At 28.5% G+C, this 26,918-nt stretch overlaps 1 protein-coding gene across 1 annotated transcript in view; it reads left to right on the forward strand.

Annotated features, from left to right (window-relative positions):
• Positions 1–223: 223 nt before the first annotated feature.
• The window catches only part of LOC129964153 (protein retinal degeneration B-like), a 108,102-nt gene continuing 81,407 nt past the window's right edge, over positions 224–26,918 (forward strand). The window contains exon 1 of the mRNA XM_056078861.1: positions 224–361. The gene's annotated coding sequence lies outside the window, so the exon portion shown is untranslated. The remainder of the gene's footprint in view (positions 362–26,918) is intronic.

A 26,918-nucleotide genomic window follows, 5' to 3' on the forward strand; every position in this document is an offset into this window, starting at 1 on the left:
ATAAATATTTAAATTACACCAAGAAGATATTTAAACAAACAAAATGAAACTAAAAAAATACATATATAGAGATTTAGCAAAAAGAAACTGAATCACAAAACACAATTTCAAATTTTACAAATCTGTAAACAAGCCTCTGGAAATTGTATCGTAACAAGAAATTTTACAGTTTTCATCGAAAGTCCTGGTTCTTTGACGTCACGAATAAACAAACTAACTCGGTTGCAGTGGTTGTCGCACGATGCAGACGATAGAGTATCGGGGCAGTGGTAACATTCACCGATAACGTGTTTCTTTGATGTTCTGCGAAAAATAAACATTCAAGGATGTTTTGACATTTGACCCTTTATGTTTTCATTTGGTATGTTGAACTTTTTCAAAAATTTACTGATGTTGAACCCAAATTTTATAGACAATTAATTATTATATTAAAATTAATTTAACTTTAGATTCAAAAAAGCATTACTCATTACTTAAATTGATTTGTATATTTTTACAGTGCTGAGTGTAATTAAATATATTTTGCCAATATGCGTTTTTTTTTTTTTAAATTTAATGCATTTTGTTAATAAAAGTTGAAACTTCTAATTTTGACAGTGCTTGTCAAATGTCTTTCAAAGTTAACTAAATCTTGTTTTTGGTTTCCTCCTCTTCCCCTAAGTTTTTTTTTTTTTTTGACTAGTATTTATCCAATCTTCTTTTTACTTCTCATTAAAATAAGCTTATTTGTATGCTCAGTTTTGGGTTGAAAATGAATTATTATGATGAATAAGTTAAAACAATTTAATGTAATTAGTTGTTTGTTTGTTAGAGCTGTACAAAGTAAAAACTTAGTTATGTAATTTAAAAAAAAATACTTTGTATTATATATATATATATATATATATATATATATATATATTAACATACAAACTAATTAAATTCAAGTTCTGAAAATTGGGAAAAGAAGGAACCTCTATTTTATGGATTAATTTGACTTTGCTCAGATATAACAAGTATGGATTAAATATATTAAGGTCAGAAAATTATTATTTAAATTTTAACAATTATTTTGAGTCATTAGTTATAACTTCTGTAATATTCAGTTTAAATTTCAATAAGCAATAGTTATTTTAAAAGTATATCTATTCTAATTATTAGAAAAAATAATGAATGAAATATATATTATTTAATATAAAATGCCTTGATTTAAAAAGAAAATTATATTTGATCTTGTATTATTGTGAAGATCAGTTTAAATAGTTGAAAATTGGCATTTTTTAAAGCATTAATTTATTTATTCTTTTACAAATACATTTAGTTTTGGATTTATAAAACAGGGATTATAAATGAAAAAAAATTGATTCAATTTATTTCTTTGTAGCTGACAAGTAATTTAAAATCCATTTAAAAAAGAAAAAAAATGTATTTCTTCTCAAAACAAACTGCATCTAACTAATGAAACAAATTTATATCTATTAGTGAACAGAACTTTTGTAGAAGAATTTCGGTTGGAGTCTCTACATTCTGCGATGCCAACTTCATTCTTTTTATTGTGGCTGAAATCTATATGGCATATCAAATAATTTTTTATCTGACTATAATAAATGTTTGCATAAAGTACATTATGATTATAGCTGCAGCCAGCAAGCTTGTTAATGAATTAAATTGTTCTTCACAAGTGAAGCAAAATGAAATGTATAAAAAAAAATTGTTACAATAATTTTTTGAGTAATACCCCAAATCTTAAAATATATTAATTTTTAAAAAAAGAAATTATAGCCTTTTAAATCTTATCATACTTATGTTTATCATTCTTAAAATACAAAATAGAATAAAAGGATTGCCAAATTAAATCTGGTCGTGAAATTTGGTTTGAACATTATTAAGTTTTTTTGAGAGAGGAAAGCTAGGAATGTCCATATCAACACACACAAATCATCTGCTTTATAGTACTTTCAAAACAAGCACATATTGATAATTATCTCTAATTAGTTTTTGAAATGCAAAAATTAGATACATTTTATTAGTAGGGCTCATCAAATTATTCATTTTAGGCTCTATATTAATTATTCCTACTAAAAACAAGCAGATGTTATTTTTATGTACTGAATATGAAATCTAGTGTATAATTCATACAATCTGTTATATATACTGAAGGCATCTCTCATCCTGGCATAATAACTAATTTCTAAACTGTTGGAGATAGACATATTATTCTGGTTGGAATAAAGCTTTAAATGATGGGAAGAATTTTTATTTGTTATAATTATTTGAAAAAGTTGTGAATTGTAATTATTTTCTTAGCATTCTTACATATTTAGTAAGAAATCGTTGACAACCTAAAACACAATAAAAACCTCCCATTGTTTTATGACTAAAATTTGCTAAGTTACAGCTATTTAATCTAAGTGGAGATCAATAAAAATATAATATAGCTTGTTCAATTAAACAAAACATTTAAATGATTTTATGACAAAATAAAGTAATATTTAAAACATGATTATATGTAACACTATTGTTAACCTTTAAAGGTTATTTACATTTTAATAAACAATCTTAATAAAAATCACTCAAATAAAAAAAATAATAAAAATATATAAATAATTAAGAATAATATATTGTTATAAATAGCTGAAATCTTTTATAATAGAAGACGGATTTAAATTTTCATTTGCCCTTTGACAACTATTTTATGATCAGTTAGACATAAATTATCGTTCGCATTTAGAAACATAAATATTTTGTTTTCTGCTCTTTTTTTTTTTTTTTCTTTTTCTCTTATGAATAGTTGAGTTCTAATTTCTGATTGATAACAAACATTCTAGTCTCAAACACAAGATGTAAAATTTTTACTAATTAAACTCGAAAAAAAAAATTGTTCCTAACCTTATCAAATACAAATTCCCCAGATTAAAAGTTGCGTTTTAAATAAAGCGACTTAAAAATAGATCAAAGAAAATAAAATTGAAGAAACAATTGATTAAAAAATAATTATATATTAAAAATATTTCAAAGCAGTAGTAAAAATCTAAGCTTCATACAACGATGCATAATTTCAGTTTTGCCAACAATTCCCGAAGATCACTCATGAGATTGCGAATTTACCTATAAATTTCGTCTAAAATTGTGATTTTCAATATTTCATAACTCCACCAGTTTTAGTCGTTGATGAGTGGAAAGATTCGTATTTAAAATTAAGTAATTAACATGTTTTTATTAACTCGCTTTCTTTTCTTTCTATTTGTTCGTTATAAATTTCACAATCGATTTTCAAGTAATTTCTCTATGAATTAGAGACTTGCAAATTTGAACATAGTTCAAAACTGGATGACAGTGCAATATTAAATCGCTTTCCTGTCTGTTTGGTACAAATTTCATCATCGGTTGTATCTAGTGAGTAAGTTAGTTTAAAATCGATTGCAAAATTCGTACGCACAAGCTTAAAAAGCAGAAAATAAGTATTTCAATGAAGACTTTAATATAGCATGTTCTTAAAATGTATTAAAAACCATAATTCTTCTTAGCTCCATATAGATTTTTAGCCCATACAGTTTCTTAAACTCCATACAAATTGTCCTCAAAATTTCGGATTGTGAATGCTTAAAAGTCACAATCACAAATTTTCAGGACAATTCGTATGGGAATAGGAGAAATTATTTTATATTTTTTAGTTTGTTTTAAAAATGTGGCATATTAGAAAAAAAAAATTGATTCAAGTAATTTTCATAATAAGAATGTTTTACTAAATATGATTCATGGATGAAATTGCTGCCCAAAAACTTAGATTGCGTATCATTTCAAGGAATATGTTTATTAATTCAAATATTAAAGTATAATGTCATTCTTGCCATTTAAAGCATTTTCCCGACTGAAACTGTACGTCTGTTTCTAACGATTTAGAAATTAACGATTAGAACATTAACTATGTATTTAATAAATTCAAGTCTGCAATAGATTTTCTGTGGCTACAGGACGTTTGGGTCTCTGGTTCGAAAGATTAGTGAACTGAAAATCCGTCGAGTACACAGGTCTTGTAGTAATTGAACATCTCGATGTTAGTTCGAAAATTTGGGGATGGTAGATATCAAATTATATGTCGTCCTTGACCCTGTTCAAAAGTAATACATCCACCCCGAACCTGTCTAAAAATAGCCGTCATTTAGATGTTATAATTTAATTAATCAGCGGTAAATTTCAATCTCATTTATGCACGTTAAGTCTTCCACCGACAACTAATGTCTTGAAAAAACAAATGACTTTATGAAATTTCACTTGTGTCTGTTTAAATACCTTAAGTTTCAATGAATTTTAGGTATTATTTTCCATTAGTATTATTCTTATCAAGCTTTTATGTTATTCATAATCTATTATTTTTATAATAGTATTAATAATTTTTGACGGTATATCAAAATACCTGATACCACGGAATTCGAACGTAACTAATGACCCACACTGTTTAGCCTTCCTTCAATTCTTTTTTCTCTTCTGCCATTTAGAAGGAAACGGTGTGCAGTGGGCAATTCCGTGCACAGCTGTTTTTGGTAGTAAAAAGCACGGGAAATGGTTTTGAATCATTTGTCAAAGTGGTGGAAGGAATATGTGTTATAATAAACTTCATCACGTTCCAATTTCTTGTTTTTACTAGCGCATTCTCGGATATATTTTCCTTATAATTTCTGGCCTTCAGTTTTTAAAATAAGACTTTTTTGCTGTTGTTGCTTATGGCACTTGTCGGAGTCAAGGATTTTAAGCCGAATTTCAGCGCCTCTTGTTTCGGTAGCGCCATCGTGGGCCAAGAGTACGTCTTAGCTACTCATGTGTCACAGCCTTTTTCACGGGGCGGACTTCATTCATGCATTTCATTGATTCATCCAGAGATCGTAATTTAGACCTGAATCAGAGAACTATCATCTCTAATTCAGTACTCCCAGTGATACTCTCTTGACTTGGAGGACTTTGTGGCTGCGACATATTTATACGTGCACCAGCCACCTTATACACGGAGAGTCTTTGGCCGGCGGGATTCGAACCCAAGAGATGAAAATCCAACACCCTTCAACCAGGCTATCCCGGCTTTTTTTTTGTAAGCAATAAAAATAATTTCCTTATGCAAATATTAAAAGACCCATCATTTTCCAATACGTTCGGTATGTTTTCGGAGACAATTTGACGAATTTTAATTGAAACTACCTGTTGAAGGAATAAATTCTATGTGGGGTAATTTCGCACGGTATGACAACTAGTGCACGATATTAGTCTGAATAGAAATAAGTCGCGATATTACTTTGTGTCAAAAATCCTACACTTAATGTGTAGTTTATTTAATAGAAACCTCGAAATAATTCACGAAGTACTAATAAAGGATCTTGGAGCCAGGCTCTACTAAAATAATCTGTTTTACAAGGAAAACGAAAAAGCAAGGTAGTGGCAAGAGTTTTAGGAATCCCTGAATCCACATTACACGAGACAAATTTCTAATCTAATTTTCCCGAAAATTCATTTAGAAAGAAGCCGAGTTTCTCAATTTCCCAGGAAGAAGTCACTGAATACGCTTTGGAGTTAGCCAGGCTATTTTGTGACCATTCGAAAGTTCAATTTTGCTGAACCCAATCAACTCAAATATATTTTGATAAATCGATATCTATAAATTGAGTTTGAATGATTGGCGTTATTTCTTAAGCGAGCTTTGCCGATACTTAAAAAAAAAATATCGATAATTTTAGCTAACTTTAAAGATTTACTATCAATTTTTGATAAATACACATTCATCGAAAAGCGGAGCTGCAATGTAGACGTAACCGAATAACATTAGTGCAGAAGCATTGAGGGAGAAAAGGAGCGAAACAATTTTGCTCCTTAAAAAGAACAACTTTGCTCCTGGGAAGTTGTAAATGATGCCACTGTAGTTGTGTTTTTAATCCTATGTCACATATTATTGCCTATCTTAATGCCCGAAATTATTTGTCATCGGGGGAAACTCGCTGAAGAACTTCTTCGAAAATTGATTATTAAAAAGTAAGCAAATAGAATAACAACAACAACAAAAAGAGGTATTTCCTCTTCACTCTTAACGGTTGCATTGCATAAAATTGTTCATAGAAAAATCATTACTAAATTTACTATTACAAGAATTCCATTATTCCTCCCTCTCTCTCCTAAAACGCTCTTGCATGAATTAATTTTGAACTTTAGATGCCATCATGTAAGTGAAAATAATTTACAGATTTATTTCAGAGAATTAAATTAAATGAAATTTTCTTATTTAAATTTGATTTAAATCTGTCCGGGTGTTACCTTTATATAGTTGTAATAAAAAAAAATTAAGCGCGAGTTAATTTTTTAAAAAATCTTTAATGCATAATTAATAGCTAAATTTTGTTGACGAGTCTGTATAGTTTACATATGTCGTGTCATCTTATTTGCATAAAACACGCGATTGTCGCAAAGGCAATGGAATCCTACTTGAAGAAGAAATGAATAATCAAGAGCCTGAAATTTTTAATAAAGAGATGCTTGCATTTCTAAATATTTACACCTCTGTTTTCAGAATACGCACAAATTTGCATTTCAAGTTATTCCTGTGTATGAAAAAAGTTTATTGGTGCAAATATGCGACTTCCCTAAACGGAAATAAATTTCTTCTAAGAGATGGAAATATTTTGATCTTAGAGGATCATGGACCGACTTCTTCACGTTGATATGACTTGAAAATGTAGAGAGAGAGAAACCTTCTCGTATGTCGCTATCATCATCTGATCTTGATTTAAAATGGCGATGTCTATCCTAATATAGCCTTCGTGCACTTTTGTATAACAGGACGTAAATCTAAATAACTAACTATTTCAGAGAACCCATAATTATTTTTAAAGTTTGCCCATTTTTCAAAGCAATTGTTTTAAAGCCGACACATCCCTGAAATCCGAAAGATAAAAGCACAGAAAATTCTGTTATACCTTTTGCTTTATGTTGTATAGTTTAAAGTAAAAGGTTTTTACCAGCTCGCATAAAATTAGTTTTCAATCATTTTGCATTTGCTAGCTTTTGAATTCTTTTTTATGCTTGTTCAAAGCAACTGGCGAACTTCAATTCCTTATGCGAACAATGGAATTTGCCACGATAAAACAAAGTATAAATGACGATCATTATAGAAAAGACGGAAGCTGATGTGATAATGAATATTTGTTTAGATTACGTGAATGTGAGAATATTTTAAAACGAATCCCGTGCAATATTCATTCTTATCAATTTGTTCCACTGATAACTACTGGAATATCTCCCTTTCTGCGCATTTGAAGACAATATGTCAAGAATCTGATGACGTGTAGTTATTGTGGCTAAAATTAGAAAGCTTTACATGAAGGATTTCGTAATTTTGTCATTGTTGTTTAAATGTGAAGATTTTGTTTAGAATCTCTGGAGTAAGCAAACCTGAACGAATGAAAGTCGCTTTCTCTGCATTCTAAGGCAAAAATAATTATGATCATAGAGCTAAGAATTCTGACATAAAACTTTAGAAAGAGTGAACTACCCGCTCCTTTTCAAGCTTAAATTATTTTGAAAATAAATATAATAAAAAAAAATTGTTTTCCATTACGAATGTTTTATTAGATATATTCCTTGAATGTAATCTTCTTTTTTTACGGATTGAAAATTTATAAATCAGAAGAGGAACGAAGTTTAAATAAATTTAGTGAAAGCTCATTTTTGGAGGCAAATTTCTGGAAATTAGGTTGAATAGTATACTTTTTCCTAATGCATAATGATAAACTATCCTTTAATCCCAGTAGATATAGAATCTATTTTTAAACTGAAATATTGATTTAAAATTGTGTTAAGAGGTTGAATATACTTTAAAAAAATTTGCAGAAAAATATTACTGCAATGATTGGCTAATGTGCTAGCAACTTATAGCAATAAAAAGCAAAATAAAGTAATTAAAAAAATGAAATCGTGCTATATTTCTATAAAAAATATTCGTGATTAATGCTAATAAACGTAACAATGACTAATTAACGTAATAATAATATAAAGAAAAAAGGGTAGCGTTAATAAACTATGTTAAAGGAAAATGCTTTTAATCTTTTTTTGCCACTTTTTTAGTAAAAGAAAGAGAAAATATTTTAAGCGCCAAAAAAAAAAAAAAAAAAAAAAAAGTTTGAGCTTGAGATGTCGACGCGTCTCCTTTGCTTCAGATCTTATTTGAATCTGAAATTCCATTTTTACTTTGTTTTATAGAAAATATAAAGAAGAAATGTAATCATCAAACTATTTTATCACGAGATTTTGAAAAATCTTCGTGTTTCAAATGTTCTTTTCCCGAGTTCGAAAAACACATTTTTTGGCATTTTGTCTGCCCATGAACACGACGACTCTTTGCTTTGAATTAAGCAGATCAAATGAACTTTAGACCAAATTTGATTTTTTTTAACACAAAATTTTAAACGAAATCTATTCAGAGGAAGTCCGTCTTATTGTCTAGGTACAAATGAACTCGATAACTACAAAACGTAAAGACCTAGATAAATGAATTTTGATTCACAGGTTTAGTATCTAAAATGCAGATTCTTATCGAATTCTGAGCCAAATATGCCTGAGAGCTGACCGTCTGTCACCCTGTACTTTCGCGTGCTTCTTACTCATAAACGCCTATGCCTTCTATCAATAAAATTTTGATAAATGACCATGTGATTAAAACTGTAATTCCTTATCAAATTTTAGTTTCAATCGGCCTGAAAAATAAAAAAACGGGTTCCAATATTTATTCGCACTATAAATTCAGTAAGAATGTTGACTTTACTCCCAAGGTCTACATTTCGTGTCTATTATTGGCATTGGTGACCTCACCCATGGTCTACAATTTTATGTGTGGAAGAGGAATAACGTAATTATTCATGAATATGCAAGGAAATTTCAGTGAGTCCACTCTCGCTGTTCTGAATTATGACTGCCGTTTTGCCTGCGACTCAAAAGCACCTTTGAGGTAGGTGGGGGAAATTTGATGCATTAGTTATACATCAAATTTGTAGATTTCCGACACATTTTAAACAAAATCCGTACAGAGAAAGTTTGTCTGCCCAGCTGGCCGAGTGAGCACTGCGATTACAAAACTTAAAGAACTGGATAGATAAAATATGATACACAGGTTTAGCATATATAACATAAATTCTTATCAATGTTTGAATCTCATCTGTTAGAGGATTGGCTGGCAGTCTGCTTGTCAATGCGAAACCTCAAAAGTGGGCTGCTTAAGTAAATGAAATTTGGTATGTGATCTTGTGACTACAGTTGTAGTTCTTTGTCCTATTTCGATTTCAATCGATTGGAAAAGGAGAAAATATGTCAGCGAACGATCCAGTTCTTTTTTCTTTAAGGGAAGCTAAACATTTACCTTAAATCTCAAATTCTGTGTCATTTATTATAACAGCTGCAAAATTACAAATGAGCATGAAACAATCCATGTGAATGTATATGATCCATAATTTAAGTTAAAAAATAAACAGTCTGTATTAAATGACATAGTGAGAAATTATGCAATTCGTAGCTTTTCTGCCTGTTTTTTGTTCTCTCATCACACAACTGTTATTCCTACAAAGACCTTTTCATGAAAAGCTAGTGCTGTATTATTTAAAATTTACGTTCTGTTTTTTGGAACTTTGTTGTATTATTTCGAAAACAGTAATGCTATAAATCATCACTAGACCTTTTTCCGAAAAAATATCCACAGTTTTCAACCCTAATGTTTACTTTTGAAATAATTTCGCATCTCTAAATTTTAATTTTGAAACAAATCTACTCCTATAATGTTTACTTCTTTTTTTATCCACGTAAAATAAAAGATTAGTTATACAAAAGCAAATTTAAAGAAGAAGAGGGACAGAATGAATGAACAAACATCGAAGAAATATGCTAATACAATATATCTAAACGTTTTTAAATGCTGTTTTCATTATGAAGTAATATAATTTCTTAATGCAAGATTTAGAAATACGCAAGTCTGAGACATCTTACGCCCTAACTTTATATGAGTATCTAGTCTGTATAAACCAGTTAACTGTGAGATGGATGGGTGATGGCAGAATCGGAAAAAGAAAGGATATCAGGGAAAAGTCGGGTCATGATATCGATCTGGAGAAATCAGAGAAATTCGTAAAAATATTTAAAAATAGGGAAAGTGGCTAATGGGGGCATTTTCGCAATCATTTCTCTGCATTAGAAGTCTCATGTCGCCAAAAGGATCATAGCAACAGCAACCTGGGACAGCTTTCTTTCAAGAATATGTCGAATTTTTGGAATTTTACTAGAAGTTGACGAATGTGGCTAACAGCAACCTTAATGAAACTCTTGGAAAAAAATCGACTTTCACTTATTAAAGGGCCGAGAGGGTTAATAATTATGATTTGTCCTGTTCTTGCAACATTTCGATGATTTTATATCATTGTTGATAAAGATACTTCCCCATGGCAACAGTTATGTTGCGAGGGAATTTTCGATCAATAAAGATTGCCTCTACAGAATATGAAAGAATAAACATCCATTGCAAGAAGAAATGTGTACGATGGCATTCAAGCAAATAGTTGAATAAATAATGCTGAAGTGTCGCGGCGACTGATGTGAAGTGCGAGAAATTCACGATCCAAATGTAAAGAGTATAAATGGCTGGAACGAAAGGTGAGGTCCGGAATTTAGCGAAAATTTGAAAAGTAAAAGGAAAGCAGAGTATCAGTTTAAAATATTAAAAGCTAAAAAAAAAAGTTTCCTTAAAACTCTACTTTTTCTATCATTCTTCTTGAGGTAGCTCAAAAAGAGAACTTAGGAGTAGAGTAAAAAATTGCAAGCCACAAAATTATACAAAAAAAAAAAAAAAAAAAGCTTTTGAAACTTTTAAATTTATTTAAAGCAGGACTGATTGTTTTAAACTAAGGGTTTTTTAACAAATGGTCTCAATTTTCAAATTAATAATTATTATTTGTTATTTTTTGCCTTTTTATTATAATAAGCAAACAGTTATTTGTTGTTAGAGTTGTTATTTGTAAATTTGTATCTTACATCTAGCATTATTTATAATAATAAATGGATTTTTTTTTAAAAATTATATTCAGTTATAAATGCATACATTTTTGATTAGGATAATTAATTTTTTTATAATTTGTTAAAGAAAAAAAAAAGAATTTGAAGTAAAATTTTAACAATTTCTTTTCTTAAAAAATCTTTCCCAATATATATATATATATATATATATATATATATATATATATATATATATATATATATATATATATATATATATATATATATATATATATATATATATATATATTATTATTATTATTATTAGGTACGTTTAAATATACTTTTTGTTATTCTGATACTGATGCAAAAAGCTTTGATTAGTTGTTGAATTGTTTTAGCAAAATTTATTGTAAGCTTTAATGTTAACGTAATATAACTTACATTGTAAAGAGTAGATTTAATTTTTTTTGGAATTTAGTTTAGGAATGCAGTTTTAGAAACGAAGTATTTTGTTAAAATGTCCAGTATTTTTTACGTATAAAAATGTAGCATACTGTTTTAATAGTTTTTAAAAATGCTCATTTCATTAAAAAAAATTTAAAAATCATATTTTTTATATTAAATAATTCGTTAAAGTGTTTTAAATAATGCATATTGTACAAATGCAATGATTCTGAGTAGGGAGACAGCCCAGGCACCAATCTAATGAGTCAGGAAATGTTACAAGCTTAGCTAGGGGAATTTTTTTTCCCCCGCTGTTTCTGTAGCCACCCTGAATATCTAATTTCTAAACTATCAGAATCTGGTGTATGCTTACAGTTGGAGGGAAAAATTTTTTTAAATGAAGTCATTTTGCTATGCTGTTTGAATGCACTCTAAAAAAAAAATTGACACCTGAAATTTTATGCATTTTGGCTGTATTTAATAAAATATTCTTGGCGAAAATAACTTTCTGAAGACCATCGTCTTATTTCCCTAATTTATTTTCAATCTGTGGAAATGGCAAGGCGTTTACATAAACACCCATTGACGGAATCTGATATTTGGGTTATTTTAAACGTTAAAATAGCCGTGCTTGATCAACAGTATGGAACCATTATATAGCTAGAAGAATTAGGTGTTGGCCTAGTAATCTTCGATATTTTTTTGAACTTTCTCTGCCTTAATTTTATAAGAGAAAGTAAAAATAAAGGAAAACGATCGAGGGATTAACCAATACCAAAATCGCCTAGTTTTTACTTTGTTCTCACCAAAATTGATAAATCAAAGCTGTGTGAAAAATATGTATAAATTTTCCTATTTATGAAGTATGGGGCCATTTAATTCTAATTTAATGTATGATGAAATTTTAATTTTACTACTTAACGTTAATTTTGATGCATATATTAAAGAAGAGTCGCTTTTATAGATGTATATACTTTTGATTTATTGTAATACAGTTTTAGAATTAATTATAATTTTTCAACCATATGTTTGTGTTCGAGTACAATTTTTTTAGTACTTGTGTGTTCAAGAATTAAATACTAAAATGTATCTACAATCTTTATGTGGATTGATTTTAGTAAAAATAAATATTTTCACCAGAATATGTTTCTTGGTTACTACTTTTTTTTTTAGCTTAAATAAGGTTAATTATAATTAAAATGGATAATTTTCGGATTTTTTTCTCTATTTATTTGGAGGACTAGTTCTTAGAACTTTAAAGCTAATATATTTTTATCCTTCTGTTGATTTCAAAGCGAGTTCCTAGTCATTTGTATATCATTTCTGTTTTAATGCAATTATTCGCTATGGCAGCTATAAATAAATGTTAAAAAATATTAATTATTTTTACGAATAGGACGAAAATACGAGTCAATTTAGTTCTGTAACCAAATTTTTTTACATCTTAATAAATGCGTTTTGAACCTACTAATTGATCCGATTAAGTTCTAGTGGCAACATTTTTATGGCTGTTTATCAAAAACCATTTTGAGATTTAAAAAATATCTTTTTACATGAGTTAAGTATTTTAATGAATGTAGGGGAGGGTGTTTACACATTTGAACGATTGTACCTTTGATCACTTCTGTCACTGCTGGCAACAGGGGGTGACAAAATGTGAAAGCTTTTGTGTTTAGTACAAAGATTAAGCTTTTATTAATTAATTTAACTTGTTGCTATTTTAAAGAATAAAACATTTTTCTGATTTCACTACTTAAAAGTGATCATTACAAACATAATCTTTTGCCTCATTACATATTTTAATACAAATCATAAATAATATTAGTGCTTGAATTCTATAGACAAACTAATAATCTAATTTTATGTAAAATTTGGTTTTTCTGTTCCTAATAAAAATGAGACAAAGAGATTTAAATGTAAAACTGTATCATGTTGTACCTTTGACTACCGGGATGTGTTATTCTTACTGAGAGAAAATTAGAAATATTTATCCAGGATAATTTTCTTAGATTGTGAGGAAGATGGCAATTTGTGTATGCCATCTCTTTTTTACCTATGCTTATATGGCTTATCGCAAGAGATTTCCTTTTTAGTCTTAAATGATAAGTAACGTTCTGTAGTTAATGGTAGGAATTAAATATCTTTTGAGAACCTAAAGTAAATTTTCTTTTTTTTATTTCTCTATGGACTGGAAATTTACTCTTAAAAAAACACCAATTAAAATATTTCTGAATTTTAAGCATTCTTCCGATTAATTCTCAGTGATTTAATTTTGATATTATCTTTAGTCTACGATTCTCTTCTTACGAGATTACTTTCCGACTCCTCGATTATTTTAAAAGACTATTTTTCTTCAATTATTTAAGCACCATGTCGATTAAGTCTGACGAGGATCTGAAATGCTTGCACTATTAGTCTTTGACAGCCACAAAACACTTGTAATGTTATAAATCGGTTCTATGTTATAAATTTTGTTCCTTTTTATAAGAATATTGTTGCTGGTATCTGAGAGTTTGACTTCATCTATAACTGATAAGCCGATGATTCGTCCGGATCTCGTATGACTCGGCCATTGCAGGCTCGCTAACAGAGATTCTAATCCAAAGTCTAAATATATCATTGATATCCCCTGAAAATATGAATTCTTTCTCTAAGGCTCAACGGATCAAGAAAGAGCAAAAGTTAAATAAAAGATTATCACAGATAGACAGTGAAATCAAATAATGCCCCCCCCCCAAATAAAGCGGGGGGAAGGACATAAAAGGGCGCAAATTAAATTTAACGCTTTGAAATAAAAGGTTAAAGAAAGAAACGGAAAAAAAAAAAAAGAATTCTGAAAGTGGTAATAATTTTTTTCTTCAAATTATAAAGTTCAATAAAGATTTTCTTCCTTCATTAAATAGTAATACAATGAATATATTAAAAAAAAAATTGCCATTTGAAAAATCGAAATTTTTATAAGAGATGTGTTTTTATTTATAAAAACTTGAGATTTAATAAAAACTAATCAGTTTTCGTGATAACATTCACTTTTGATTCTTGTTTTTATAAAAAGTGCCGGTCAAAGGTACAACACTATGTTGTACCATTCAGTACATTTTTTAAAAATATAAAATATATTGAAAATTGTAGTCTTTTAAAATCCATACTAATAATTTAAATGAATGTGCGTTGGCGTTCTACAGGCCAAACCGTCTGACCTACAGCTACCAAATTTGTCACATGCATTTCTTAGAGATCAGGAATGTGATTTTTTTTAACTTTTAATGAATTAAAAATAAAACTGAGTTTCGGTGTTTTTTCCGCGATAACTTCCAGAATTATTATTGCACAATATAACTGCACCTTTTTAATGATACAAATCTAACAATCGTGGAAATGTTTGCTTATTTTGTCAAATTGAAAAAAAAAATGTGGGGGGGGGGCTTATTTTCAACAATAGATTACATTGTTTGATGAAGTTCAAACAGTTTTCATTGTTTCATCAACTCTCTGATAGCATTAATTTTTTGTCTTTGTTGAAAAATAAAGAATAAGTTCTGTGTTTAAAATCTGTAGTTGACGAGGTGTATAAAAAAACGAAGCTACAATGTCGCGAAATTCATAAGATCGATGCAACAGATGTTTAATAGCGCCTTGATTTCATGAGACTGGTCCTTCAGTAGTCAGGGTCATGTATACAATAAAACAAGAGACAATAACAAATGACACAGCTTTGATAATGTGGTGGAAACAGGGGCAGGATACGATTGAAAAAATCAAATATAATCAATATTTCCTGCGAGCTGAACCGGTGGCCAAAGGCGAATCGCTTTAAATAAAAAGAATTGCCCACTCTATTGCGACTAAAACGGATCGAGTTATGAAAATTTAAATATTGCTATGTTAGGAAAACGCGCGATTTTAACCATTCCGTCGACTTCTGAAAGACCTGCAACCAGAATTTCTTATAGGCAATTGTTCTAAAATTGTAATTTTCATAATTTCATAAGTCTGTGAGATTGGATCGCAGAGGAGAGAAATATTTATTTTTTAAAAATTTGTTTTTTATTTAAATGCTCAAATGTCCAAAATATTTTGAAAATATCATTCCGTAAGACCAAAAAATGTGGACATTTTTTAAGTATATATATTGTCTGAAACAAAATAAAATATTTTCATTGATGTCGTTTCATTCCTTTTGAAAGCAAAACTGAATTTTATGATGAACCGGAGAATTTATTGAATATTTTTTTGAAATTATTTGCTTGAAATTATTAAGTTACGAAAATTATTCTGTACATAAGACTGTAATGCCGAATGATTATGTTTTCTGTGCAGATATTTTTTTAAAAAATATGCTTGGTTTCAGCAAAGAATGTTTTTGTATTAACTGAATGACATCTGTTTTAATTTAAAACTCAATTTTACGTGAGTTGATTGAAAATAAATGAGGTACATAATATAATGAACAGAACGACATATGGCTTCTATAATAATATGTTATATGAATATCAAAATTTCAAGTTTAAAAATATTATGCTGCAAAAGCTATTAGGAGACCAAGTCACATAGCATATTTAATTGAACATTTTAACGAGCATTAATTCCGCAAACCAGCTGGTCGCCAAAGGCATCTAGTTTGTAATAATTTCAAAACTAAGCAGAATTAAGATCAGCAGACAGAGCAAAATTGTGAATTGTTCATGAAGTCAATAAAAAAATGAAAGACACCAAAGTCACAACACTACCTTAATGCAATTATAAAAAATCTATGAAATCTTCAGTCTGAAACTCATAAGTGTAATCGAATTGGACGGAATTAAGAAAAATTGGCGACTTAGTTTGGAATGAGATACTAATTTAATAAAATATATGCATGCCTAATACATAAAACAATTATGCAAATGATAATTAAAATATTATTTTTCATTGCTTTGTCTAACAACTTTAATTAAAAATAGAAGAAATTAAGCTGTTTTTTTTTTCGTTCAAATATAAGAAATATTTGTTTTTGGCGTTTAGATTATAATTAAATTGTTATTTTATTTTCAGTTTTGAATGAATCTTTGAAGAAAATTTATTTGAAAACATTATGCCTAGAAAACTATGCCCCTAACATTCTTTAACTTCGTTTAGAACTGTTGAACCATATTGTTTGCATGATATTGCAATATTCCCTACAAGAATTTCCAAAGAGTCTCTTCTAACATTTATCAAAAAATTTATTTTTAATCAAATTTGTGCTTCCATTTATTATTTGAAATTTCATTCTGGTATAAATGCATTTTTTAGTAAGTTTTCTTAGCAAAATTCCGTTAGAAGGTAGAGGAAACGAAGCGGTTCAGGCTTTTCAAATAAGCGGCTGCAGGAGAGAACTATCTTAACTGCCTCATTTGTATTTATAATCTTATTTCCTTTTTCGTCCTCTACTACATCCTGTTCTCAAACGGCGAGCTCATTGTAAAATTCCTTCCTTCATCCACTCTGATGCTTTGGAGGGCTTTCTTTAAATTAGTGGCTTAAGTGAATCCTTTTCTCCAGTTGGGATTAAACATGCGACCAATGGATGGACAACGAATCAGTTTTATTCCTGTCCAGTGCGGTAATGCTAATGGATGTTTCTGCATCTGGTTGAACTATCAATGCAATCCATATAAAGTTTATTACTAGTAATGTAATTTTTAGAATGAGTTATCTATATTTGAAATATCCATCATTATTTGTGTAGAGAATTTTTACCCTTATCTTTCTAAACATTGAAACTAAGTTTTTTTTTTAAATATTTTTTTTATATATTACAATTTGCATGAACTCCGAAAATGAATCTGTTTTTCTCCAATACCAGACTCTAATTTCAGAAGAGGCGAGAAAAGAAAGAATGTGCATTTTTTTATAAAATATCTTATTAAAATTTCAATATACCTTTCTTTTATTAATGATATCGCGGAAGAATATGATTTTCCGTCGAAAAATTTTGTATTGTTAATAGCTAAATTACAAATTATTTTCCTCTCTCCCTCTTTAAAACGGGTTAAAGAGCAAAAGAGAGGATTTTTTGATCTTTTAAGAGAAGTTTATTTTCATTGAAATTTTGATATTAATATGGTAAGCATTTCTATGGCTTCCCTTTTATTTGCTTCTATACCTTTAATATTTTATTAAATTTATAATCTCTTTTACTCAAGGAAACTTTATAATCTCTGCTCATAAGAAAGAAGAATGTGTGTTGATGTTCTATAAGCCAGATCGTTCAGCCTAGAGTTACCAATAAAGCATATATGTATTTTGGAGGGTAAAAATGTACAACTCTGAGTGATTATTTAAAAAAAAAAATTCAGTAAAAACGAAGCAAAATGTTGACATTTCCCCTTCGTAACTGTTGGAAATCTTACTACACAAAAATAATTTCACCTTCATCTTAGAATTTAAAAATATATATATATTTTTTTAGTAATACTCATTTGTTGCCATATAATATAATTTTATATAATAATTTTATCTTTAATTAAATTTAAATAACAAATTTGTGAGCATGCATTACTACAATATAATTCATTGTTAGTAGCATTCATATTAGTAGTAAAAATCAAATGGATTTTATTTTTGCTACTAATATTTTATCCTGAGTCTCCCCCCCCCCCATAACTGATATCGTTTCTCCCCGTTGATAGAGATTTTTAACGGTGCACAATCTCAGCGCATCACACTATCGTTAATAAACGAAAGTCTTGCGAAATAGATTTGGTTTTATAATCACGAAGATCAACAATTATTTACTTTGATTAAGGATATGCTGAAATTGAATCTGCTCATTAACAGTTAAAGTAATATCTCATACCCATTCATTCATCATCTGATGAGCATCTCTATCGAAACGGCGATCAAAATACAAAAATTCGGCTTATTTTCCCATGTTGAGAGATTTCAGTTTAGTTTAAGGCACGTTTTTAAAAACTTTATTGTTTTTGCAGTTCAGGTTTAACTTCAGAATTAAGCAATGTGGGAAAGTTTTAAAATGCATCTACTTTTATACATTGAGGTTTATTGCTCTCATTTTATTCGATGTATAAAGATAATGATATAAAGTAAGGGAAATGCAGAACACAATGAACAGAAAAGTGTAAAGGTCCATTTGAAATAGTATGAGACTTGTAAGTCTATCGAAAATTGATGTTTAAAATTATTTAGCCGAGGAAACTTTTAAAATTAAGTTACATAACATATTTAATTAAAAATTTTAGCACCTTTCATCTTGGCGAATGAAAGTAATTGCTAGGTTTTTTTTTTAGTGCATTTATTTTCCTTATAACTTCAAACAGAGTGAGAAGTCTTTCTTTCGTGATTTTCTTTCTTTCACATGAATAATATATCTGTATATATGAAAGATTATGCTCATCTTTCTCATTATATTTATCATGCCGATAAATAAGTTGTGAAGATAGTCTTTTGATGTATGGAAGTCCGTTATGCATTTGATATCAATAAAAAAACTATTATATCGGAACTATTAAATCTGAGTAATTATACAATTTGCGAATTTTATTATACGATGTTAACAAAATGGATAAATGTGTATTTCCATTTATAAATGGAACCAAAAAGAACTGAGTGATCTAAGTAATTTAAATTTTATATATTATGTGCATATTTACATTTCTCTGTAAATACTACTAACAAAAATGCCCTTTTGATTGTTACATTATTTTACCTTTAATCAATACAAAATTATTATAATTATAATAAGTATATTAAAATATCATTATTCGTCTATGGCATGAACTGATTATAATTCGCTTATTTTTGATTTATCTCTTTCACTTCAAAATGTCTTTAAATTTATGATTTAAAAAAGTGTTGCTGAGATTAAAGCTGATGTTTTATTTTTAAATTTATTTTCACTAGGGAGTAAGTTACATAATTCCTAGTAAATATTAAACGATTTTTTACGAAATTCCTTCACAAAATTTATGTTTCTGTCTAGGCATGTTGCTTCAAAAGAACTATATTATAAACACTTGACCGTTCTGCTATGATTTGCTACTAAATATGAGAATGGACCGCGGCGTCCTGGTGATAAGGTCTCGGTTTTCAGAAGTGGGGGGAGGGGGCTCAGGTTCGAGATCCGATGTCACCGAAGAATCGTCGTGTAAGCGGGTCTGGTCACAACCCCCGATAGACAACGGGGGTTGTGGTCTGGTGCACCCTAAATCCGTCGGGGCCAAACATCCTCCCTCTGGTGTGGTGTGGAAGCTTGGAGAGCGGGCTTCCAGCTCATTTATCGTTCTCGTCATCTGGTTCCTCGTTCTGGTTCAAAATGACGAGGTCCATCCCAAAATAGTTCTAGTGTTGCTTTATAAGTGGACGTTAGTATAACTAAACCAAACTAAACTCTAAATATGGAAATAAAGCAATGACTGATTAATATGAACAGGAGAGTTCAGCGAATGGAATTCCTTCCCAAAATGTCCTCGAAAGATTTCTCAGGAGGTTTTGTTGAAACATATTGGAGCATGTATCGTGCAATATAGAGCTTTTTTTGAAGAAAATAATTTGTAAACTTCAATATAATAATTTTAATTCTATGATTTTAATATCAACTAAAATTATGAATAATTTTTGTTAGTTTTATATAGAACATTTTGAATCCATTTTGTTTTGCAGGTTGTTTTACTTGTTTTAAGAATTCTTTTCATTGTATTTGAATTTCTGTAAAATAATCAATAACTTTTCTTCATGTATTATCTGAAATTAGGAAACTTAGGAAATAGTAATTTTACAAAACTCAAAATAGGATTGCTATGTTTTCACAGTTTTTGAAATTTGAGAATGTCAGGGTTCCTGAAGAAATTCTATTCTTTTTATTTTCAGAATAGAGGCAATTCTGCATTTTTTTTAGCGAAAGATGGTAGCTTTTCTGCCTGATTTTGTATTGAAATATGTCAAGATTCAAAATGAATTTCAGTTTGTATATCTATAGATGTTATTTATGTTTTTATTGATATTTAAGAGGTTTCTATTGATTGGATATACTCTGGTTCTTCAAATAAGAAAGAGATGGTCTGAGGAATTATGGCCAGCTACTCTTTTCTTCAACCACAATCAGTGCATAGCTGAGCATAATCATTGAAAGCGTACCAGCATCCATGTGCGGAAATGCACAGCGGAATACCACCTTAATCACGTCTTTAGTATCCTAATTATCTGTATAAAGTGATAATCTTTTGAAAATTAACTACAGTATAAATAATATCTGCTCATAAATGCTAATAGTGGGATGAAGTAACTTCTGGGTCAGTTATAGTATTAGGAAATAAAATTCGAAAATTAGATGCATATCATTTTTATATTTTTATTTCGAAGATATTAAAATGAAAAGAATTTTTTTTTTTTTAGAAAATGTACTTTTTTTACATTTAAAATAATTTGCTTAGATCTATACAGATTTATCAGTTTAAAACTGTACGAAATTTAATGATACATTCGAACATAAAAAAAAAATATATATTGAAAAATTGAAAATTCATCTCGTAATCTCGAAAAATTTTGGGTCATTCGATTTTAAAGATTAAAAGTGTAGTTTGAAACATTAATAACAAAGAACAAAAAAAAAAGTTTTTTTAAATCTGTTGCCGAAAAAGGTACAAAAAAAGAAATCAATTTAATTTTTATATATATTTAAATCGAATAAAATAGTGAAATCTTTACTTTTCTGACAAAAATAATTATTCTTGAGAGGAATTTTAGGCTTGAGATGAACACAACCGAAAGACGATTAGATACTTAATTTGTCAAAGGAAATAATTAAAAAAATTAATTAGGGGAAAAGAAAAAAAAATCAATCTTAGATAGATCTAAAGATAAATATCACGAAAGCATTTTTTGTTTCCAAATTTTGGAAGAAAAGAAAAACGGGTTGTGGGTGGAGAAAAAGGGAAGAAAATAAAAGAGTTGCTTATTCACAAACAAGAGAGAAAACTTAAACAACGTACGTCTTAAAAATTATTCAGTCCACTTCAGCAATGATAGGAATGGTTCTATTTTTAAAAAGCAATTTGGAAAACATTCAGGAAGGCGAGTTATAATTGTCTGATTGCTTATAAAAAAAATCTTTCATTTCATTGTTAGAGAGAATGAGTGAACTGTTCTCATTAAAAAAATTATATTGATGCTTTCTAATATGAAATAATAGTAAATGTAAGTTATTAGTAAATAGATACCTTCAAATTTAATTTTCAGAGTAAAATTAGAAACACTGAGCTTTCTTTTGACAAATATATTTATGATTTGTATTTTTGAAACATTTATTATACAGAACGCAAAAATGATATAGGGTTTTAATACAATATATTTTGGTGAAAATGATGTGATACCTTTAAGAAGTTCAAAAAATAATTCGTATTATTAGAAATAATTTAATGTGCAAAGTTGCGAATTTTAAGTGAACAGAAGTTTAGATATAAACATGCGTGTCGGTTACCTTATCGCCTAAATATACTTGCTGTAGAGTTGTAAAAATTGTATTTTCTCTGCTTTTCTCAAATTCTTAATCCGATGTAGAAAATTTATAAGAGATGTAAAAATATGTCCTAGTCGCGTTAGGAAAATATCATTAAAGGAGAGAAGAAGAATTAGAAAGTGAAGTGGCAAAAATAATCATCAGAATGGCATGTGCGTTATTAATTAATTGAACATAGATTGCAGATCATTTTCTTTCGCACAAGATATATAGCAAGATAATCCTTCATAATTTGTTTACTTCTCATTCATTATGTTTGATTTATTACTATAAATTTCTTTACTACAACGCTAAATGTTGATAAAATTTAAGTATTGTTTCTTTTTCAATGTATTTTTAGTGAAATATTTTGAAATCATTTTTAAATGTTTTAATTTTTGACTATTATAGAATTATTTATTTGTAATCTTTTTAAACTACATAATTTTGTTTATATGGAATTTTTTAATTTGGAAGGTATTTTGTATTCTTTGCTAATTTATATTCATTTTGTGCGTGCCCCCCATCCTCAACAACTTCTTTAAAGTAATATTTTACCATCCGATGCTTAATCCAACATTTACTCAGTTTGAATTAATGTGTCTAAAGAATAAGTATTTAGAAGTTATTCTGTAAATTTGAAATCTTACTTTATTTATTTATTTCACTCAGAATTATATTTTCAGTCTATTAAGTTTTATCTGATTAAGAGAATTCATATATGAAAGGCTTGCATTGTTGTTTGCATTTTTGAATAACAATAATTTTTTTTTGCAATATTTTGTTTACTTTACTATCCAAAATATATGATTAGTTATTTTATAGAAGTAATCATTTCCTGAAATGCTTCAAAATATTATCCCCCCCCCCTTCCATTCTCCAAATAAATGCTTTATTATTTGAATTGTTAAAATGCCAATTGTAAAGCTTATTAAATTTTAGACTTAAAAAGGAAATTTAGTTACAGTATTTGAAAAATGTATTTTAATTACCTTTTCAGATAATTAGTTTGTTACATTTTGTGTATTAGAACTGGATAGAACAATCAATGAAACTAGCCTTGCTTTATTTCACAAGCAAACATATCAATTTTATTACTAAGAATCGAAACAATCCATTGATGTCTAATATTGAATTGGAAAGGATAGGCTGTTTCGTTTTTTCATGCTTTATAAATTTTCGTCATCCCGAATTAAAATTGTAATATTATCATTAAATTTAGCTCATTTTTTATTGACATTTCAAACTAATTCCATATTTGTTTTGACCCCTATTTTTCATTCATTTCGATTTTAGACCATTTTACGTATATCCGAACTTGCTTATCGATATTCAGCTTTTCCTTCTATTTTAGAATATAATTCTCAAATAAATAAATAGATTCTATTCAGAAAATCAAATTTTTGGGGCTTTAATAAAACTGGATATTTAAGAAAAATCCAATAACAACTTTTTATTGGTATTGGTTGCCTTCATTATCTATCCAATGATCTAAAATGTTACTTTTTTTAATTATTTGTATTTTCTATATGACTAAGAAAATTAATAATTTGAAATTAAATGTAATAGTTATTAAAATATTTGATAACTGCATAACTAATATATGATTTTACTGCATTTCATATATCTTCTAAAAGAAAAGGGAAAAAAAAAATATTTTAATATTAGAAAATAAGTTGGCACGAAATCGAAATCAAACTTTTAAATTCTTTAACAATAAATGTGTATTTTTTAAATGTCAATCCAAGATTTTTGCTTTATCTTCGGAGCTTTCTTTTTAAAGATATTTGAAAAGCTAAGTAGGAAATTTTCACATCCAATTGAATTTTATGAAATGTGAAATTCTTTTTTCAAGATTATAATTCTTGTTTTTATGCAATCGAAACAAAAGTGCAACGCATGTTGCAAGCACTGTGAAGTTTTTTTACCTGTTATATCTGCCTGTCGGAAATTTCAAACAAAATCCTGCTGCTTGTTTAAATTATTAAGATTAATTTGAAGATTCTAGTGCAAATTGAATTTCTCCTTACTTTTGTTAATAGTTGCATTTACTCTTTAATTTATAAACTTTTTATCATGACATGCCGAAATATTTCCTTACGAGACGAATAATAATAATAATAAAATTAATTCCCTTGTTAACAACTCATGTCTTCTTCTGACAATGCATTTTCACACTAAAAGTGTGTGTAAAAGATGAAGGATAGGAAATTTAAATATAATTTCTATGACTTTGTATACTGTCCAATATTTAAATACTCTTTTATTGTTTTTCTAAAACAATGAAGCTACCATCAGGAATTATATTCGTATTTTGTAAAATCCTTGTACGAATGGTAAACTAATTCAAGAATAGCAATCAATATTGTTTAAATAGAAATATAAAAGTACTTTTTATTGTCAAGTGATTCTTTCATTTCTAGTGGTTAACTTTACCTTTTTTCTTCTAAATTTTTGAATCCTAATACAAATCTATCATTATGATGAAGACCTCCCAAAGTCTTATGTAAACCGAAATGCACGCCTGACGTCGGTCGGCAGAAGCGACCGCACTGTCAACCGTTTCATTTAAACCTCCCAAATCCTGGCAATCCGCAATTCCCTTTTTCTAAGGAGCGCACTTCACCTTTGATATTTGCGGGTCCGCGCCTGCGCCCATGGGTGGGACTTTTCCAGGAACTCGGTGTCCTTTCGGGCCGCATCTTTACAGATCCTCGCACTATGTGAGAAAGAACATAAAATGGACCGCCCGAAGATATTTTTAAATGCCATCCCTTCCAAATGTTAGGCGACGCTTTTTTTGTTTTGTTGTTACTACGAATTCGGACTGGAGTACCTTTTATATTTAGGTTTTTAGTCAATGTCCCATCTTCTTTTTGGATATATACGATTTTCCAAGGCTAAGGTTAATTTTCTGTGGACATATACAGCAATTTAGAACGATCAATATACTTTTATTGCTATTCGCAGAATTTAAAAAAAAAAAAAAAAAAAAAAAAAAAAAGACTTTTTTCGTCATCTTTTTAGACTACTGACACCGCCTCATTATTAATTACTTCATTTGTACGATCTTATAAATATCTTATATATTAGAAAGGATTAAAATTTTAATAAGCATTTTGCAAAATATTGCTAGAAGAATTAATTTTTACATTTTCTTAAACTTTATTAAAATTAAAGGATTGAAATCGATTTTATTACGATTATGGCTTAAATCATATTTGATTGAAAGATATAAAATGTTACTTTTGCTTTGTTTAAAGTAAAATTAATATATTTACAGGTAACAGTTTTTGGGATAAAATATTGGAATGACCAAGTTCAGTTTTCAATAAATATTAAGCATAAAAAATTAAATAGTTTCTTGGGGCAATTGGCGCAAGCAGCCTCAAGAAGCTACTTTCAGGAACTTATTCGTAACATTAAAAATTTTTATAGTTGTTTTATGTGATTTTTAACCAAGACTTTTTTTTAATAACATATCTTTCGTTTGGGTAACTTTTGCTATTTTTTGGTTCGTTTCTTCTGATCAGTGAGTAATTCGACTTCTTTCCAGTTTAAATAGGATATAATCATTTATTTGAAAAAAATGTATGGTTAAAGCATTTATCTTTATAACTTTTATACTTACTTTTAAAAAAATCAGATAAATAGTGCTAATTCTATAAAAAAGTTGTGTGCATCGATTTTTTTTTCTTTGAAATTTTTCGCAGCTTATTTTATTTTGATAATTTTTGTTTGTCGATTTCTTAATTTTTTTTCTTATTCTTCCAGAATTTCTAATTTTCAGTGTTTTCTGTCTTTTGCAGGCTGAAAAATGGTTTTCTTAAATCTTCTAAAAGGAATTTAACTAGTTTGAAAAATAACCTAAAATATCAATCAAATTTTGTCTGATTGTTTGGAAAAAAAAACCCATGAAAATATACGCATTGTCAATAAAAAAAATGTATATTTCTGGAATTATTGTTTGAACAATTTCTTTAAAAAGTCATCGAACTTAAATTTAAGGGTTTTATTTATTTATTTATTTCTAGTGCTAAAACTTTATGCTACGGCCTTAAAAAATCACCTTAAATTTGACTATCAACATTAATGATCTTTGTATGTAAGAATTCAGAAGAATGTTAATTTTTTTTCTATGACGTTATCAATGCTAATTACTAATACTTCCTTAATAACAATTGATTTAATGAATGAAATTGGTTTTTTTGAACAAAAAAAAAAAAAACAATTTTTGTTTCCATAAATAATATAAAATAAATTTTATAGAAGTAAATATTGATTCTAAAATAAAAATACTTAATAATGAAATGAAATATTCACTTCTTTTAATTATGTACTGACGCGGTGAAATGGGAAGATATTCGTAAACGCATTTTGTTATGACTTCAGTAATTTTTGTGTTTGCTAATATTTTTTTTTTTTTTTTTTTTTTTTTTTTTAAGATTTAGCTTTTATTGAATATTTCTTAATAATGAAAAATCGGAAAGAATTAATTATATTTTTCCGGATTCATTCAATAATTATCAATAAAAGGTTAAACTTAAACAAATAAAAAAAAAGCATATAACTTTTTACTTTCTCGTTACTTCATGGAAAATCGCCAAAAAATGCTGTCTTGAGATTTTAACACATTTCGACGTTTCAGATCTCCCTGAATCCGAAAAACACATTTTTTGAAATGGTTTCTCTGTCAGCACGATCATTCAGAAACGCTTTGAACTGGGCAGGTGGAATGTGGCACGGGTTGTTAATCCACTCAGATTTGTAGGTTTGAGCGAAATCTATTCGGAGGAAGTCTTGCTGTTTGGGTACGAAGGAACACGCTAACTGCAAGATTTGGAGTTAGATAGATAAAACATAGTTTCATCATAGCACCTGAAGTAGAGATGCGTATTAAATTTTGTAGCAAATTTGTTAATGGATCGATCCAGATATTCACATGCATGTAAACGCTGTAACTGACTAACGCAATGTTTCAGATATTTGAAATTGGGTATAGGAT

The sequence above is a fragment of the Argiope bruennichi genome, chromosome 3 (genome assembly GCF_947563725.1).
Source record: "Argiope bruennichi chromosome 3, qqArgBrue1.1, whole genome shotgun sequence".
NCBI lineage: Eukaryota > Metazoa > Arthropoda > Arachnida > Araneae > Araneidae > Argiope > Argiope bruennichi.